The sequence below is a fragment of the Eriocheir sinensis genome, chromosome 39 (assembly GCF_024679095.1).
Source record: "Eriocheir sinensis breed Jianghai 21 chromosome 39, ASM2467909v1, whole genome shotgun sequence".
Classification (NCBI taxonomy): Eukaryota; Metazoa; Arthropoda; class Malacostraca; order Decapoda; family Varunidae; genus Eriocheir; species Eriocheir sinensis.
Window position 1 is genome coordinate 12,973,793 of NC_066547.1, and position 21,294 is coordinate 12,995,086.

Here is a 21,294-nt window from a genome sequence, read left to right on the forward strand (position 1 = left end):
GTGTGTGTGTGTTTTAACCTTACACACATTCTTACACACACACATATCATACCATTTTTTTCTTTCCCTGGTATCTTTGCTTGCTGACCTCCCTTCCTTACATTGCTATTTATCTACTTACCTTCCTACCTGTTTACTTTTCTATCAATCTATCTACATACCTGCCTACCCAACTTGCTATCTATCTACCTAACTACAAACCTGCCCACATACCCACTTACCTACCTGCCTACTTTTCTACCTATCTACTTACCTGTCCGCCTTCCTACCTGCTTACCTACCTACCTACACAGTACCTGCCTGTCACGTACACTAAACATGCACCCACCTTTCCCATCCTGTATAAATGTGTGTGTGTGTGTGTGTGTGTGTGTGTGTGTGTGTGTGTGTGTGTGTGTGTGCCACCTAACTTCACCAGTCACCAAAACAATAAATACTACTACTACTACTACTACTACACACACACACACACACACACACACACACACACACACATACGAGTCTGTTAAGTGGTCTCTAGGGTTTCGAGTGACACATGACTGAACACGATAATGCGGGAGGGGGGGGAGAGAGAGAGAGAGAGAGAGAGAGAGAGAGAGAGAGAGAGAGAGAGAGAGAGAGAGAGAGAGAGAGAGAGAGAGAGAGAGAGAGAGAGAGAGAGAGACTTTTACTGCATACCATTAATTTAAGAGTCTAATTTATTCGTTTACTTTATATCCTTTGATGCACTTTTTTTCTCCTTTGAGCAACGCGTGGGAAAACTTAACTTTATTATATTCCAGGAGTCTTGGATATTTTCTTCACAAGTTCTATTTCAGTCAACGCTTCAAACTCACTGATAATAAATACATACAATAGAATAAGATACATGAAATTAATGCATTTTCTAATATATCCCCCGTTCGATTTTCGTATGATAGTCTCTCAGAAGGAATATAAAATGGAGAATAGGCAGATAAAGAGATAGACAGATAGATAGAGAGATATTTGAAACTATAAAACAGCAGGATACAGAAACTAGAATACAAACTTACATACATCACTGAAAACAAATGAGATAGAATTACACACACACACACACACGCACACACACACGCACACACACACCTCACTGCTCTCCACCCCCAAGAATGTACATACAACCCTCTCTCATGTAAGTCAATGGCCAGTGAAATCATACACACAAACACGCCTGCCACACACCCCACGTCAAGGTACACAACACAGCCTAACGAACACCACCACAAACAGACAAGTACACACACACATAGGACCAGTTTTACAGTCCATTACAGCAAGTTTGTGAGCTCACCAACCAAAGACAAAATACTATGAACATTCCTCGTATAATGTTTGGCGTTGATACAAAATGAAGGAAACTAGAATACCACACAGGAAATATCTTTAGTGTCTAGTATTAAGTAGAGATAACGGATAATTGTGGTGAACATAGTTTGGTTTCGGCGCTTACAATGACTCTGTGTTGGACTCATCCCTCACCGCACACCAGGGAACACGAAAACAACCCACAGTACTCGATGAACAGTGAAATGAGACGAGCACTCCCTCAGTCACTGCACACCAAGAATCACAACACAGTCTGAACCCATCATCACAACCACGTAACCATCACTCACACGTCAGGGAACATACAAAACGATCATGTAACTCAATGGACAGTGAAATAATAGATAAAATGCCCTTGAATTGTCACTGCACACTATGGTACGCAGCACAGCCTAAACACACCACCAACACACAGACAAGTACACACATCCATCCCTCACTGCACATCAGATTACGTATATAAAACGATCATGTAACTCAATGGACAGTGAAATAATAGATCAAATGCCCATGAGCTGTCAAAAGGACGGAGAAATAAACAGGTATACGGTCCTGACTTGGTTTAGGTTAATTAAGGATGGGTTAGGTTAGGTTAGGTTAGATTAGGTTAGGTTGATTTAGAAGTCATGAATCCACGCACAGCTATGGCGTCTGAACCCTGCTTGACTTATACATTCAGCACTTTTTTTACCGGGAACTACACTGAGAATAGTTAGGATGATTACGTGGTTGGTTTATGAGCAACGACCCACACGTCACCCACGGCTCAACGGCTCAGGGAACTGCCCATCACACACACACTTCAGGAATATGCTGCCCGGCCCCTCCAGAGAGACCATAGAACCCCCCTACCCACCCCCATAAGCCATCTTAACCATAGGAGCCGTGAGTGTCCTTCGACAGATGGCAGACGTGGCTTGGCTCATCCGAGTGACAGAAACGGTAAACACAACACGAACATAAACAAACTAGTCACAGAGGCAATAGGAGGATATTCCCCTTTTCTTTAATACAGTTGTGGTCTCTTATCTTAGTGTTTTGGGGGATAAAAGTAAAACAGTATCAAGCGGTATTGTCAACACGGGCAACAAGAGGACATTCACCTTATCGTCAATACAGCTGCGGTCTTTTATCTTATTTTTGGGGGTAAAGGGAAAAACTCGATAAAAACAGCAACACATAGTACCGTCAACCGAGGTAACAGGACATTCCCCTCTCCGTCAATAGCGATGTTGCCTCTTATTTTAGCGTTTTGGTGAATGGTAAAAACTCGATGAAAGTAGCAACAAGGATTACCGTCAACTGAGGTAACAGGACATTCCCCTCTCCGTCAATAGCGATGTTGTCTCTTATTTTAGCGTTTTGGTGAATGGTAAAAACTCGATGATAACAGCAACATGGATTACCGTCAACCGAGGTAACAGGACATTCCCCTCTCCGTCAATAGCGATGTTGTCTCTTATCTTAGCGTTTTGGTGAATGGTAAAAAATCGATGAAAGCAGTAACACAGAGTACCGTCAACTGAGGTAACAGGACATTCCCCTCTCCTTCGATAGCGATGTTGTCTCTTATCTTAGCGTTTTGGTGAATGGTAAAAACTCGATGAAAACAGTAAAATAGAGTAACGCCAACAGAGGTAACAGTTGGACATTCCCCTCTCCTTCAATAGCGATGTTGTCTCTTATCTTAGCGTTTTGGTGAATGGTAAAAACTTGATGAAAGTAGCAACAAGGATTACCGTCAACTGAGGTAACAGGAAATTCCCCTCTCCTTCAATAGCGATGTTGTCTCTTATCTTAGCGTTTTGGTGAATGGTAAAAACTCGATGAAAACAGTCTTAAAAACCGTTCACAGGTGCAACAGCAAGTTCATTACCCTTTTCAACACACCTGGTCTTTTTTTTTACTTTGGGGATAGAAGTAAAAATAAGAAAGAAAACACGATAAAGATAATAGCAATCAGTACCGTTACTAACACGAAAAGTATCTTCATTTTCTTACACACCTGTTTTTTTTTTTTTCTAACTTTTGGAATAAACATAAAAACATGGTAAAAGCAGGAGCATTAAGTACCATCAACATATGCAACAGGAGTACATTCCCCTCTGCTTCAACACAGCTGGCAAATAATACAACACTATGGTACATTTCTTTTTCTTTTTTTTAGGAATAAATGTAGTATGGCTCAGTCTCTTATCAAAGCTTCCACAAACATATCTTAGCAAAGCAATGACATCTGCGGTAATCTGGAGCACATTCCCCTCTTCAACACAGCTTCTATATCAGTTAGTGTGGTCATCTTTTTAAGCCTTTGTAATACACTTAATATAGTAAAATTCTTCAGTTTGGGGTCATTCCTCCGAAGAATATATTAACTTCAAAACAACCTCTACATTAGTTAGTGTGGTCATCTTTTTAAGCCTTTGTAATACACTAGATATAGTAAAATTCTTCAGTCTTGGGTCATTCCTAAGAAGAATATATTAACTGAATTTGGAGTTCATTCCCCTCTTCTTCAACACAACCTCTACATTAGTTAGTGTGGTCATCTTTTTAAGCCTTTGAAATACACTTAATATAGTAAAATTCTTCCGTCTTGGGTCATTCCTAAGAAGAATATATCAACTGAATTTGGAGTTCATTCCCCTCTTCTTCAACACAACCTCTACATTAGTTAGTGTGGTCATCTTTTTAAGCCTTTGTAATACACTTAATATAGTAAAATTTTTCAGTCTTGGGTCATTCCTAAGAAGAATATATTAACTGAATTTGGAGTTCATTCCCCTCTTCTTCAACACAACCTCTACATTAGTTAGTGTGGTCATCTTTTTAAGCCTTTCTAATACATTTAATATAGTCAAATCCTTCAGTCTTGGGTCATTCCTCCGAAGAATATATTAACAGAATTTGGAGTTCATTCCCCTAGTTTTCAACACACCTGGTACGTACATTAGCTTTGATAGTATGGTCATTTTTTTAAGCCTTTGTGACTTTTTGTACGGTGAAGGAAGCGGCTCAAGGGCAATAACAAAAACATAGGAGAGCATCAAAACACCTCTCCTCCCAAAATTGACCTGTCTTTCGGTCACTCCTCTGAACTTTTTTTTTTATAGGAGCAGTGAGTAGCGGGCTTTTTTTCATTACCGTTTCCTCCTTTTTTTTTGCCCTTAAGCTGTTTCCTTTGCTGAAAAAAAAGAACAAAAAAGCCCGCTAAGTACTGCTCCTATAAAGAACACAAAATAGGAGGACAAAAAAGAGAGGCTCAATATCGGATGGCGAAGGGTTTTGAATTTCTCGTGATACTTGTAATATAGTAAACTCTTCAGTCATGGATCATTCCCACAAAGAACATATCAACTTAGCAACAGCATCGACACTAATTTCCAATACACTCCCATTTTCTTCAACACAGCTACTACGTTACAGAAAATGGGCATCTCTTTCAGTCTTTGTGATAAACAGTATGAATGTTGTTGTTTTTTTACAGCAAAGGAGACAGCACAAGGGAACAAAAAAAAGGAAACAATAAAAAAAGCCCACTACTCGCTGCTCCTGTAGTAGATAAACAGTAGATAGTAGATAAATAGTGTAAATGTAGTATAGCAAATTCTTCAGCCTTGAATCTAAACAAACAAGACTATAACTTGAGCACTGACATCTGGAGTAATTTGAATGACAACAAAATTACTTGATTAATACATAACTTTCTTTTCTCATGACACACTTACCAAGATTACCTGAGCAAGGAGAGCTGGTCATGCAATGGTTCAATAAGTGTCTGAATCAATTTTTAAACAGATAAGACCAACAAATATAACTCAAGTGAGCCGTAAGACACTTCTCCAACTCAAACTGATCTCTCATTCTTCACTCCGTCTGGATTTTAGTTTTATGTTTGTTATGCCCTTAAGTTGTTTCATTAATGTAAAAAGTAAAGTAAAAGATTCAGTTATTCAGCCAAACAGCAACTACAGAGAGAAAACGCGACTCTAATCATACCTTGTAAATAACTTTCAATTCCTTTAATGTGATGTTACTGAATCGACAGATGGAAGACAAGCGGGGAAAGTCGTGTATAATAACATGAAGTGGGGATGTTGTGGCAGTAGTAGTAGTAGTAGTAGTAGTAGTAGTAGTAGTAGTAGAAAATACCAAAAGAAAAAAGAAAGGAAAATACCATAAGGAGAAAAATAAGAAAGGAAGGAAAAATAGAAGGAAGGCTGGAAAGAAGGAAAAATTAAATAGTAGTAGTTGTAGTAGTAGTAGTAGTAGTAGTAGTAGTAGTAGTAGTAGTAGTAGTAACGTGGTAACAGCCGAACATCAACATAAATGATCAGCAACAGATGGCAGGAGGAAAAACAAAAGTAAGTGAATCGAGGACCCTTGAACTTCATGCTGATTTCACTGTCGCTTCTGTCAGTCATCGCTGCCCTGGCCACGCAACGATGACTCACTCACTCACTCACCCACTCTCACTCACTCATGCACAGAATCTCTCAATGCAGGCGGGAGCTACGCAGTTACGAAGACTAAAATAGCCAGAGTTGAACAGTCCAGAGAGTTGTTTGTAAGTTCAACCAAATATGAAAAATTACAAACGGTTCTTGTATAGTGTTTGGTGTTTATGTAGAGGGTTAGAAATATGAGGGAACTGTATCAGAACCTCTTAAAAGTATCGGGTATCGACTAAAATTCTTGACCATTATGGAAAGTATACCTTGGTTTGGACGATAAAATAAAGGGCACAGTGTAAAGAAAGTGATAAAATATACCCTGTAGAAGAAATTTGAAGAAACTATACAGGAAATCTCTTAGTTTCGAATATCGAGTAGAAAACCTAACCATTATGGAGACAAAGAGCCATATTCTCAAACACTTCGGAGCTTACACACATACATTTGATGAGGTTTTCGTAGAGGTTATTGTGGGTATTTCCATGAGTAGTTTTATGTGCCTAGTGATAGTCTGACAAGGCTTCTGCACCGTGAACGTGAAGAAACACTCATGAGAAACTGACTCATCTCCTTTGTGACCTTTGGAATATTTGTTGTGATAGCCGAAAGCGTCTGAGAATGTCCAACTGAAGCACACACAGTTGATATGGTTTGGGCTCTTCCAACGGCGCTCTCTTGAACTGTATAACTGGCTCATGACACCCCCCATTCACCCTCCCCCACAAAAAAAATGAACTGTTTAACTGGCCCATGGCACTCTCCATTCACCCGCCCCTAAAAATAAACACCACTAAAGTTCTGTTCAAGTGCATGCATATGGGTTCCTAGTCTTGTGGAGCGATATCGTAACAGTATGACGTGCAAACCAAAAGTCAACACCCACCTGTTAACTCACCAGACCTTGTTGTTGTCCCTTCATCCCTTTTATTATTATTTTTACTTCACTGCCATTTTTAATTTCATATACGTGTTTGCTCTTCGAGGGGACGTTGTTTTGATCTATATTAATGTTCTTTTTACTTGACGCCCTTTCACGAATCTCAGTAATGATGATGATAATAATAATAATAAGAAGAATAAGAAGAAGAAGAAGAAGAAGAAGAAAAAGAAAAAAATGCAGGATGTGTTATGCTGATGTTGCTATGTTTTAGTTGATGTTATATGCTGTATTCTTCCGTAATGTGACGCTTAGGCCTAGCATGTTGTAGTGTTTCGTAAGATTATAGCGTTCGTAAGGCTTAGATAAGAGAAAGTCAAGGGTTGTATGGGTAGGGATTAAGATAGTGACGCTCAATATACACACGCCGAATGAGGGACTACGGTAATTTATGGGAAGGCTGACGATATGGATTTTTATTTAGGCTGATAACGCAAAGAATGAAATTTAAGTAACGATGTAATAAAAGTTGGATACACATAAGAAAGAGCCGATTATTATTTCTTTTTACTTTGATTAGGTTAGATATTACTCTTAATAATAATAATAATAATAATAATAATAATAATAATAATAATAATAATAATAATAATAATACTCATACTACTACTACTACTACTACTACTACTACTACTAGATATCCCACATCTGCTCTTTGGGTAATTCAATAACACGCAAAATCACGGACCATGATGAAATTGAATAAAAACAGGTTTAAAACGCACTCATCTTTTTTTTTCTTACGGACTAGATGAAAGTCGCTCAATTATATAAAACAATGTAAAATAACAAAATCAAAAGACTTCAGCCATTATCCTTGTAGGAGTAGAGCTAGAGCGTTTTTTTTTTCTTTTTCTTTTTTTTCCTTGAGCTTCTGTTACTGCAAAAAAAAAAAAGTAAGAAACGATGAAGCATTTAAAAAACATCATTATATTTTCTCTTCGTTCTTCTTCCTGATCCTCCTTTACTACCACTTCTTCGTTTAAACAGCAATATCAGGCCGCCATAAAGTGTTTAATTCCCCTTCATGCGGTGATTTCTCCTTCCTCTATTACTCCGTTCAAAATCAGCAATACTAGGGCAGTAGGCCAGCTTAAAATAACTAATTCCACTTTAGGACATGTTTTCGTTTTTTTTCCGCTATTACTTTTCTTCTTTTTCTTCTTCTTCTCCTCCTATCCCTCCTCCTCCTCCTCCTCCTTCCTCCACTACATCGTTTCAACAGCAATATCAGGGCATTAGGCTATAGTAAAAATGTTCAATTTCATTTTATGCTCTTATTTCCTCCTCCTCCTCCTCCTCCTTCTCATCATCATCATCATCATCATCAACATTATCATCCTAATCATCATCATCTATTTCTTCTTCCTATTCTTCATCCTCCTCCTACTCCTACTTCATCATTTCAACAGCAATATCCGGGCAGTAGGCTATCGTAAAAATGTTTAATTCCCCCCTTACCCGCTGACCTTTGCTGGCGGTACGGGCGATCGTAAAGCCGGGATACGCGCCACACCGGGACCTTTATTGCATACCACGTGCCGGCCGCGCTGATCGTTAGATGAGAAACGCTTTCGGCAGGCGGCCCGGCGGCATATTTCACAAGACTGTACGGGTATGTGGCGCCTGGCTTCCCACAGCCAATCATCGCTGTTCCAGCTCGTGACGTCTCATGTGGGCGGAGCTTAGGAGACCACTGGAGAATAAAATATATTGTATTCCAAAACAAGACTGTCGTAATATATATGCATATATTAGGGAAGCACAAATAATAATATTAAATTCAGCTCATATGTGCAGATTCCCGACGAATGTGAATTTCCATTAATAAAATGACTTAGGAAATTCATCTCTCCTGCGTAGCGTCATAAGAACCTCTGTCCTCAAAGGCTAAAGTCAGATAACACACATCTGGGAACTATCTCGCTTCCTTCCACGATAAGTCAGAACAGGAAGTGGAGGAGGAGGAGGAGAAGGAGAAAGAAGTTAATTAAGATTAATTTTTGCGTAATAATACTGGTAACTAGGTGTAATCAGGGCCGAATTTAATATTATTTATTAATAATAGTTACATTGAGATTATTTTTTGCGTAATAATACTGGTAAGTAGGTGTAATCAGGGCCAAATTTAATAGTATTATTTGTGCTTCCCTAATATATGCATACATATTACGACAGTCTTGTTTTAGAAGACAAAATATCTTATTCTCCAGCTGTCTCCTAAGTTCCGCCCACATGAGACGTCACGAGCTGGAACAACGACGATTGGCTGTGGGAAGCCAGGCACCACATACCCGTACAGACTTGGGAAATATGCGGCCCGGCGGGAACGTATTAAAAGTGAGCACGGTGAAATTGGAACCAACGGCCAACGGACATTTTTCTTGGTGTAGCTATTAATAAGTGTTTGGACTGATGCATTTACCCCAACCCCCCCCCCCCCCTAACGCCCTCTACCGCCCTGATATGAACTACGTACTATACAGCATCATCATATTAAAAAGTGAGCTCTGAAATAGGAACCAATAGGCAATTTTATTAATAGTTTTTAATAAGTGTTCGGACTGATGCATTTACCCCAACCCCCCTTACCTAACGCCCTCTACCGCCCTGATATGAACTACTACTACTTATACTTCTTTCACCATCTCTACCATCCCTATCATCATCATCATCATTAACTTTAGTATGTATGGGACCTGAACGAAGACAACGACGATGAGGGTGAAAACTATAACGATTACAACAATGACAAATATCAGCAAGGACATTATTAAACGAAAAAAAAACAAAAAAACGATTTGTACAAGTATGAATTTATGAAGCACAGCGAATGACACACACACACACACACACACACACACACACACACACACACACACACACACACACACACACACACACACTACACCTGCCTCATAACAGACAAAGAAATTACTGAAGTGGACAAGGGAGTTAAAATTATAAAAAAAACTCGCTGCACACCCAAAAGATAAACAAATAGATAAACAATAGATGAAAGAATAGACAGGTGAGTAACGCACTTTTACAATACCTATTCTTGAACAATCCTCCAGAGAATCAATATAATAAATAAAAAAACGTGGGAAAAAGCAAGGACCCCACGAAGCTATCCAATAACAAACACGTACACACTCACAAACAAACAATAATAAAACAGGAAAAAGCAAAGGCCCATGACTAATAATAACAATAATAATAATAATAATAATAATAATAATAATAATAATAATAATAATGTGATGTACTGGTGGTGGTAGTTTAGAGAGATGAGGTGGAATGAGGAGAAAGTGGATGGTGGTATACCTAGTGGTGGTGGTGGTGGTGGTAATGTTATTTTTTATTTTCATTCATAATATTTCACCTTCTTCCCATTCTCTCATTCACTCACCACATTTATGCTGGGCACGCCTCTTTTTCTTCCTGGTGAACGGGGGCCAGAAATTCCACTTCCTCGCGTTCTTGTTGTTGTTTGTGTTGTTGTTGTTGTTGTTGGTAGTGTTTGTTGTTGTTGTTGTTGTTGTCGTGGTGGTGGTGGTGGTGGTGGCATTCTCCCTCCCGAACAGGGCTAGTGGCATCTTTTTGGCACGCTCAGGCATCATCATCGTCATCATCGCTGTCATCATCGTCACCACTATATATATGCACCGATGACGACTGTTCCCTCGTTTACTTTTTTTTCTATTCTTTATCCACTAAACTAATGATTACTGAAAGCCATTTTTTGTTGGTGTTTTAATTTTCTTGTTCTTTCGTTCCAACATAATCTATTTTGGGTTCAACGTGTCTAATTCCTTTTATTTATCTATTTAGTTTTTTGCTTTAGTTTTCGTTTTCCTTTGCCTTTTCTCCGTTTACCTCTTTAACGCATTTTTTATCAGTTTTTTTATGACTGAGCAAATAGCCACTTGTATCCTTTACCAATATTATCCTAACCCATTCTTTCTTCCGTGATGTTTAATGTTTTCCTCCCTTTTTATCAAGCCTCTCGACACTTCCTTCATATATCTACGTCTTTCTTTAACTCAGTCTTTGTTTCTCTCTTTTTCCTATTTCTTTCTGGTATTCGAGCTTCTTTATTCGCTTTATTTTCTGTTCCGTTTCCCCGTACAATACTCACATCACTTTCATCACGTCTCAATTACCCTCAACTTTCTTTCTCGTACTCTAGTCTCTTCGCTTTCCTTTTTGTCTGATTTCCCCACACAATACTCACATCACTTCCATCACGTCTCCACTACCCTCAACTTTCAGCCTTTATGTTCTTCCCTGCAGGGCTAAACACTTCCTTCCATCACCACCATCACCGCCGCCACCACCATCACTTTCTTTTCCGCTGCCGTCGCTAACAACAACTCCCTTTTTCACTAGGCTATGCACGAGTCCACCTTCACTTTCTTTCCGCGCCACCAACACTTTAGTTAACTTATTTCTATTTAGCACCAATGTAACAACTTATTTCTTTCTAGCTGCTTCAGTACGTCACCGGATAACACTTTTTTTTTTTTTTCGGTGTTGTTGTGATAGTCTCTGTACGAACAAGGTAACGGAAAACGGTGTAAATAACAATAGATACGTGCGATAGTTGCCTTAAGTTTAATTTAGCTTCCATATGACAACGGTTACACGCATTTATACTTATTTGATCGTTGCTGTGATAGTCTCTGTACGAACAAGGTAACGGAAAACGGTGTAAATAACAATAGATACGTGCGATAGTTGCCTTAAGTTTAATTTAGCTTCCATATGACAACGGTTACACGCATTTATACTTATTTGATCGTTGCTGTGATAGTCTCTGTTCGGATAAGGTACGGTAACAACAATGACAACAATAACAACAACAGGTAGAAGCGAGAGTTACCTTTTTCTATTTCCCTTCAATGTGACGTTTTATATTTTTTTTCACTTTTCCATTTTATTATCTCCGTACAAATGAGGTAACAACAAACAACGACAGCAACACTAATGACAGGAAATATAAACGATAGCTACCTTATTTTTGTTTGTTTGTTTTCCTTCAATATAACAACGATATACCTTTTCTTAATCTTTTCTCGTTGTGGTAATCTTTTTTAATACGAACACAGCAACAACAAACAACAAGAAAAAGAACACGAAGAGACACTTAGCTACCTTCTTTTTTTTTCTATTCAGCTTCAGTATGACGTTTTACACTCTCTTATGACAATCTCTGTATACGAACAAGATAACAACAAACAATAACGACAACAACAGCTATAGCCTAAGCAGCGCGCGGTGTTTGCTATATTCCGAGTCTTTGGTTAACGAACGAGTCTGTCAGTCACTTCATAGACAGGTAAAGGTATGGGCGAGGGCTACGACCGGTGCACACAGGTAAATACAGGTAGTGGCGCTGTTGTTTGTTTGTTTGTTTGTTTACGTCGTTCCGTTAACACACACGTACACACACTTCTATTTTCTCATCCACTTTGATATCGAGTTGCACTTTTTTTCTCTTACTTTGGTTCTGTTAATCGGTTGTTTTTTTTCTTTTTGTTTTGTTTTTCTTGTTTACGTTCCTGTTTGATTTTTTCCGTTTTTTTCTAATTGGTGAGAGTTAATGTTTTTTTTTCCTTCGTTTGTTGTTTTCTGGTTATGAGATGATATGGTTGCTATGAGGTTGACTGTTACTCTCTCTCTCTCTCTCTCTCTCTCTCTCTCTCTCTCTCTCTCTCTCTCTCTCTCTCTCTCTCTCTCTCTCTCTCTCTCTCTCTCTCTCTCCCGTCGGCTCACGCTTCAAGTCACGTCGTCAGCCCAAGAACGACTTCCTCCTACTGACGACGACAGGTGCGTGCGGGAACACTGCTATCCACTTCCTGCTGCTGCCCTCCTCCTCCTCCTCCTCCTCCGTTGCTCCCATCACCCCCACACACTGCACTGCCGCCGCCTCCTCCTCCGTCTTCTCCGCCCACCACCGCTAAAACCACCAACTACCTACTCCTCTATCTCCTCCTCCTCCTCCTCCTTCACCGAGCTGCTTCTTCTCTTCTTCCTTCTTCCTTTTACCGCATGGATTTAACTCCCTTCTCCCCTCTCTCCTTCTCTCTCTTCGTCTTCCTCCTCTTCTTCCTCCTCCTCCTCATCTTTCTCCTTCGACTTCTCCTTCCTTCTAAATGTCCATCTCTTTCTCTCTTCCTCCTTCCTACCGCATGAAAATCTCGCCTATTCCTCCTCCTCCTCTTCCTCCTCCTCCTATATGTTCAACTTTCCTTCTTCCTTCTGCCGCATGCAAATCCCTCCGTCAGTTGTTGCTGCTGGTCTTCCTCCTCCTCCTCCTCCTCCTCCTCCATTTATCCTCTCCTTCTAACCACTAACCAAGAATTCCTCCACCCTCATTCCTCCCATCCTCCTCTTTATCTTCTAGTTCCTCCTTCCATCCGTGTATACTTTTAACTCCTCCTCCTCCTCCTCCTCCTCCTCCTCCTCCTCCTTCATAATTCCATCCTTTTATCTCCGTATTCCCCCTCTATCATACTTCTTTTTTTCCTATTCTTCCTTTACCCCTTTTGCTACCATCCTTCTCCTCTTCATCATCATCATCATCATCACCATCATCATCGACCTCATCACAATCATTCCCATTCTTTTCATTCCCCTCCTCCTCCTCTTTTTCACTTTCCTCCTCCTTTTTACTCTTCACCAAAACATAATTTTCTTACGTAAGCACAAAGTAATATATTCAACTTGCACAAAGGAATGAGGATAAATAAATAAGGAAAAAAATTAATAACAATAATAAGATAATGACAGTTTCCGTGAGCCTTGAACGAGGAACAATTATCGCCAGTTTAATGATGGATAAAAACGGTCCAATTATAAAACTTCGATAATGATACACCACCTCCACCAACACCACCTTATATAATCACTACTACCAATCATCATCATTCATCACCATTTCCAACATCATCTTCACTATCAACTTCACCATCGTCAACCACCACTTCCTTATACCATCACCACCACCTTATATAATCACTACCACCAATCATCATTCATCACCATTCCTAAAATCATCTTCACCATCAACTTCACCATCGTCACCACACCCGTCTAATCTACCACCACCACCTCCACCACTTCCTTATACCATCACCACCACCTAATATAACTACTACTACCAATCATCACCATCCATCACCATTCCTAAAATCATCTTCACCATCAACTTCAGCATCGTCACCACGCCTGTCTAATCTACCATCACCACCACCATCACCATTGCTACTGACCATAATCACTACCATCACTGAGAACTAGAATAAGTATCACTACTACTAACCACCATCAACAACACCCACCATCACCACACAAGACCACCATCACCTCCATACCTACCCACCACCACCACCATCACTATCATTACCACTATATGCATGAACCTCATCACTACCACGTGCCATCACCATCACCACTACCCATCACCACCATTCTATACACCACTCTCATCACCGCATGACCAATACGCAGCTTATGTTTATGGTTTATTTAAACGGTCCAAGTCCCTCAGTATATATTCTAAGTCGGTGTCTGGTTTGTCTTGGTTTCCCGCTATCAGCTTTCTTCACTCCGCTCTAAAAATACCTATCAGTCTCTACGTTATTTATAGGTTATGTAAGCATTTTGTAACTGTTTATTTTATGCCTAGGTAGAAAGTGTAAGCGTTCTTCCTTGTATAAGTGAGTTAAGTGTGAGTTTCGTTTTTTTCTGCAAATCATGAAATGGTTTGCGCACATAGCTCTCTCTCTCACATAGCTCTCCCCCCCCCTTCCCTCTCTCCTCTCCGGTGTGAACATTCACATATGGGCGACGGTATCTGGTGTTCATCAATGGAGCCGATAGTACTTTTTACTTTAATGTACACTAGCTCCAAAACGTACCGACGCATGGACTGAATAGCTTTCGAAAAAACAAAAACATACAACTTGAGATATGCAACACTCAATGCGAATACGAATACGAATGTACCAAAATACGGTATTCGAATGTATTCGAATACGAATACTCCATCCCTGGACTCGCAAAACGTTAAGACAAGAACATTTACTGATGGTTTCCTTTGCTTAACGTCCACAAATGATTAGACTCGAACATTTATAATTCACCGGTAGCCTTTTCTTTAGCCCGTGTTCATGAATTATTGAGGTATCCGCGGATATAGAATGGGCGACTATTAACAAATCATACGCACGCACGCACGCAGTCTCATTTTTTTGCTTCCAATGTATAGTTGTGAACAAATGTATCGATCCACCTTAGTCTGAACTTACTGTGACTATAGAGTATAGAGCCTCTTGTCTCTCCGATCGAACACTCCCCTCGATCCCTTCCTCACCATCCACTCTCCTTCTCCATATGGTTTGTTCCGTTAAAATAGAAAACTGAGCCATCATTAAAAGCTCATAAAAAGGGACACGACAGGAAAAACATATGCTAAGACTCGTATTCTCAGACAACAAATATTTTCACAAGGGCTACAAAGGAGTTTAGTCGGGTTCTCAAGAGTGTATTTTACGTTCATGGTGCAGAAGCCTTGTCATATTATCCCTACGATCATAAAACCACCCATGGCCCTCAACAACCTCAACGAAAGCCTTATCATATGTGGGTGCAGTAAGGCTTGAAACGTTTGGGACAAGTTCATGATATGGAGGATGGATATTCCCCCCTCCCACCCACCCCTTAAGTGCATGTGATCGACTGCAGGCAACTTAATACATACAAATGAGACCTTTTAATTGTTGTTGTGAGATCCAGTGTAAACAATTTGTGACTATCATATCTTTGACTTGTGTTGTATGATCCTGATCCATTCTCTCTCTCTCTCTCTCTCTCTCTCTCTCTCTCTCTCTCTCTCTCTCTCTCTCTCTCTCTCTCTCTCTCTCTCTCTCTCTCTCTCTCTCTCTCTCTCTCTCTCTCTGACAATTTTATTCATTCAGAACAATTTTTTCCTCGACTCATACATAAAGTTGTAAATCAAAATATATGACCCAAAACCAGAGTACTCTCTCTCTCTCTCTCTCTCTCTCTCTCTCTCTCTCTCTCTCTCTCTCTCTCTCTCTCTCTCTCTCTCTCTCTCTCTCTCTCTCTCTCTTACGTGTGAATTGATATAAACAACGGATCACTATTACCATTATCAATCTTATCATTATTATTATTATTATTATTATTATTATTATTATTATTATTATTATTATTATTATCACCACCATTATTTTCATCATCGTCATCACTATCATTTTTTTTTCCTTCCGCCTGAATACCAACACTGGCGCTTCAACATAATTAATAGTGACAAAAGGTGTGAGAGACTTGTTGACATTCATTCACCATCACCATCATCACCAATATCATCACTTTTTTTCTCTTCCACCAAATACATCACCACTTCCACACTCTCTTATTCTATTCCTCACCATCCACATCACCACACTATCATCACTATCACTACCACCGCGTGAAATATTCCTCCACCACCAACACCACAATCAGCACCATCACTTCATTGCGCCACCACAAGCACCACCATCATCTTCCACATGTTATCACCACTATCAGCACCACCCAACCTACTAAGGCTAAGTCGCTCCACCATGACTACACACCACTACTACCACCACCTCCACTATATTCATCACCACTACACTCATCACCACTATCATGATTACTCCACTCCCTTCCACTCTCTCACTTCAAAGCCATCCACTCACTTCATCACCATAACACCACATCACCACTTTCAGTTAATCCACTTCCTTCCACTCTCACTACAAAACCATCCCAATCTCCACTCACTCACGTCACCACCACTTTCATCCACCACCCTCACAACACCCCACTCACACTCATTCCATCACCTCCACCATCACTAACATCACACCCACCATCACCACCACCACTATAACAACACACATACACCACCACTACCATCATCACCACCACTTCACCACCATTTTCATCCTCTACCACCCTCACAACCCACTCCACTGTCACCGGCCCTCACAATCGCACCCTCTCACATCACCACCTCCTTCACCACCATCACCAGCAGGGACGGAGCACTCACGGACAAGCCCCAGCAGGCCAGCCCACTCCACCACTTCACTAGCCAGACTGAAGTGGGCGGGAGGAGGAGCAGGAGGAGGAGCAGGAGGATGTACAACAAACACCACCACCACCACCACCACCACCACCAGCGAGGTTAGTTAACTCCTCCGATGACACGTCCGGTTAGTCACTCGGGTGAGGGAAACACAGTAACAGCAGTAGTAGTAGTAGTAGTAGTAGTAGTAGTAGAAGTGGTAGTGGGGGGTGGGGTAGGGCACAGTATAAAAGTCTATGGTAGTGAATGGTATGAAATTTTCCTCATCACCACTTCATCACGACCACTTCATCACCACTCCTATACACCACTGACTAAAGCAATACATCACCACCATCACCACCACTTCCACCACCGCCGTCTTAGTGTCTCTTCAACGGCAAGACTAAGTACGCTGATGTTGAGACAGCGGTGGTGGTGGTGGTGGCGATAACGTCTCTTATCGCACCCTCTCCCTTCACCCCCCCCCGTGTGTGTGTGTGTGTGTGTGTGTGTGTGTGTGTGTGTGTGTGTGTGTGTGTGTGTGTGTGTGTGTGTGTGTGTGTGCTTCGAAAGATTATGTAATTATTATATGGCAGCGGAAACGTGACTGTGATGTATGGTAATGTGTGTGTGTGTGTGTGTGTGTGTGTGTGTGTGTGTGTGTGTGTGTCATGTTGCTGTACTGGATGGTAGTGGTGATAACATCGGGGGGGGGGATATAGTAGTAGTAGTAGTAGTAGTAGTAGTAGTAGTAGTAGTAATGGGTGGAGGTATCATTTATGTAGTAGAAAAAAAAAGTAGTAGTAGTAGTAGTAGTAGTAGTAGTAGTAGTAGTAGTAGTAGTAGTAGTAGTAGTAGCAGTAGCAGTAGCAGTAGTAGTAGTAGTGACTTACTGTTGCTCCATTTGTTATTAGTGTACGAGAAAAAATATGAATATAAGCATAAAACATTACAGAATAGCGTTTCAATACTATTTTCTTTTCTTTATCCTAACTTCAAGCGGAGTCTGACTAATAAAATAATCAAATCAAGTAAAATAATGCTCTCTCTCTCTCTCTCTCGGCAGACACCTGAAACACTTTTTATCACTATAGTTTTCCTGCCATGTTGAAACTCTTGCCACTATATTTTTCTTACGTAACGGCTGTGTCTGTCTGTCTGTCTATCTTTCTACCTATGAGATATGGCTGTACCTTAAGCGTAACCCGTGCCTTCTACTACTACTACTACTATTCCTTTCCTTTAACCTTTTATCGACCTTTACCTTTCTCTACCTCTACCTCCTCCCTTTACCCCCAACCAGTCCTTACTTATTATGTAATCAAAGCTCACTACTACTTCTCCTTTTTATTTAACTCTTTACCTATCATTTGCTTTGTCTTCTTTTCCCTCTATTCCTTTTCCTTCACCTGTATACCTATCCGATTTTACCTAGTCGCTTTAATATGTCTTCCACACACCTTTTTTTAAGAGCTGTACCTAATCCATGCTCATTAATATACGTCTTCTTAAATCCTTTCTCTTTCTTTGTATTCATTTTCCTCTAATCCTGTTCATACACCCGCATACCTGTCTGATTTTACCTAGTCAGTTAGAGCTGTCTCCCACACCTGTCTATAACCTGTATCCAATCTATGCGCTATACAATATCTCTTCAATCATTTACCTATTCCTTGATTTGTTTTCTTTGGCATCCAGTCCTGTTCTCACCCTTGTATACCTGTGTTATATTACCTGTTCATCATTAGTCTGACACTCATGCACCTACTCATGTCCTATACCTAATCAACGTTCAGTATCACACCTCTTCTTCAATGCTTTACCTACCCCTTTCTCTGTATTATTTACCATCCAGTCCTGTTCACATATTTGTATACCTGTGTTCTTTTACCTGTTTATTATTAATCTGCCCCCCCCCACACACACACACCTAATAATGCCCTATGCCTAATCTACGTTCAGTATTACACCTCTTTTCAATGCTTTACTATCCCTTTCTTTTCTCGTCTTCTCTTCCATCCAGTCCTGTTCACATATTTGTATACCTGTGTTTTTTTACCTGTTCATCATTAGCCTGACCCCCCCTCACCTACGCATGCCCTATACCTAATCTACGTTCAGTATTATACCTCTTCTTCAATGCTTTACCTAACCCTTTCTTCGTTTTCTTTTCCATCCAGTCCTATTCACACACCTGTTTACCTGTTTGCTCTTACCTACACACTTTAAATCCTTCCACACCTGCCCATACACGACTACACCTCTTCTTTGATCCATTCCCCATCACTAGCTTCGTCTTATTTGCCCTTCAGTCGTATTCGCACACATAGAGATAAGTGGAGGAGAGGGGAAGGGATGTCTGGAGGGGAAAATGTCCAAGGGGGAATTTGTCAGGGGGAAAAATGTCGGGAGCTGTAAATGTCCAGGGAGGAATATGACCAGCCACCCACCTGAATATGTCTTTTTTACAGTAAAGTTAGCAGCTCAAGGGGGAAAATGAAAAAATAAAAATGCCTGCTCTTGCCTACTCATCTTGTAATCTCCCGTCGCTTCTCCTATCCACCTCATTCGTTCAGTTCGCTCTCCTTATCCCTCCTGTTATCTCTGTACTATCTCTGCTATCGCTGCCACCTGTCTCCGAGGTATGAATAGTAGCATGCTCATCTTCGCCCTTCGCTAAAATATTTTCGTCTCCTCAAAAAATGTTGATAAAATTTACGAAACTTTTTTTTTCTTGGTGCAGTCTTGTCTCTCTCTAATGTACAGAGGTGGTTAAGTATTAGTGCTAATCTCTCTTTCTCCCTCTCTATATTCTCCCTCCCTCTATATATCTCATGTTTTCCCTTTTTTTTGTTGTTGTTTTCTCTCTCTCTCTCTCTCTCTCTCTCTCTCTCTCTCTCTCTCTCTCTCTCTCTCTCTCTCTCGGGTGCACTATATCCCTTCTAAGAGTACGTAACCTCTCCTAATCTCATCTTGCGTATCACCACTGACACCTGCATCGCTCACTACCCTCTCTCTCTCTCTCTCTCTCTCTCTCTCTCTCTCTCTCTCTCTCTCTCTCTCTCTCTCTCTCTCTCTCTCTCTGTGTGTGTGTGTTTATCATCATCCCTTTCTAGCATTTTCCTCTTCTAATTCATTTCCTGTCTGACTCTTTCACATTCCTTTTATCTTTTCACTGATTCAAGTAGTTATATAAGTGAGGAACCGAAGTCAACACAATCAACACAAACAGTACTACGGGTTCACTTCTTCACCCATTAAACAAAACCTTACATCAGCACAAGTATAATACGTCTACACCAACACTATCAATAACGACGAACATTTTTTTTCTTTCATTCGCTTCAAATACTCCATTCCTCCAACAGTCAATTAAATACAGGTCCATTTGTTCACCAGTTAAACCAAACCTTCCATTAACACAAATACAAATCTTCACCAACACAATAAATCAGAACCTTTTTTTCTCCATTCGCTACAAGCACTCAATTTTTCCAAGTGGATAATGACCGACACACACACACACACACACACACACACACACACACACAACCCACCACTCAGCTGTCTCTTGAGCGTCTTCATTGTGTTTTCTTTCTCTACAACTTGAATCCCAACGTGACACCGAGTTCGAGGAGGAGGAGAAGGAGGAGGCAGGTCACACTATCACACCCGTCCATGAAAGAGGTACAGTACAACAACCTCCCTCCAACAACTCCTCTAAACACCAACACACACATACACACACGGGCCGGCTAACGCGTGCCACCACTCTACAGCTGACACTGGTGGCCCTCCCGTCTACCCAGAGTGCCACCGCTGCCTCCCTCGCTACTATCTCCACCATCACTTCCTCTCACTCATTTACCATACACTGGAGACCTTTCATTTTCATCTCAACTCCAGACGACACACATGACCTGGGGTGCTTGGTGATGGCATGTATGTATGTAATTATGTATATGTGCTTGGTGGTGTGTTTTATTGTGTGGTGATCTAGTATGTGATGTGTGGCACTGTTGGCGGCATGTGGCACCCGAGGGAAGCGAGACATGTGTCAAAACACCTGCACAGAACACCAGTGGCTCACCTTTCCTCACCTCATCCCCCTCACTTACTTTTAATTAGGGGTATAGCAAAAAAGAGGTGGGTTAGTATATTGTATCACCTCTTCTCTCTTCAACTCCCTTATTTTTTTTTTAAGCGTATAGTACAAAGGGGAAATGAGTTAGTATTTCACTTCTCCTCACTTCAACCCCCTCATCCCTTTTTTTTTTTATCAAGGGTAGAGTTAGAAGAGGACAGAGGTTCGTATATCACCTCACCTCCGTAACCCCTCATTTATTTTTTTATCAAGGGGATAGGAAGAAGAGTTAGTGGCCAAGTGGGTTAGTGTCTCTTCTCGCTTTATCTCAACCCCTCACATT

General features: G+C 40.6%; 1 long non-coding RNA gene across 4 annotated transcripts in view; it reads right to left on the bottom strand.

The window, feature by feature from the left end:
- Positions 1 to 20,718, bottom strand: part of LOC127009013 (uncharacterized) — a 58,899-nt gene extending 38,181 nt beyond the window's left edge. Inside the window, exons 1-3 of one of the 4 annotated variants that reach the window (XR_007761506.1) lie at positions 16,850 to 17,324; positions 12,244 to 12,372; positions 10,151 to 11,289 (exon numbers count right to left, since the gene is read on the bottom strand). This is a non-coding gene — a long non-coding RNA (uncharacterized LOC127009013). Of the gene's footprint in view, positions 1 to 10,150; positions 11,290 to 12,243; positions 12,373 to 16,849; positions 17,346 to 20,424 lie in introns of those variants that run through there. The other 3 variants (XR_007761507.1, XR_007761509.1, XR_007761508.1) reach the window with 3 other exon arrangements.
- Between the last annotated feature and the right edge of the window lie 576 nt (positions 20,719 to 21,294).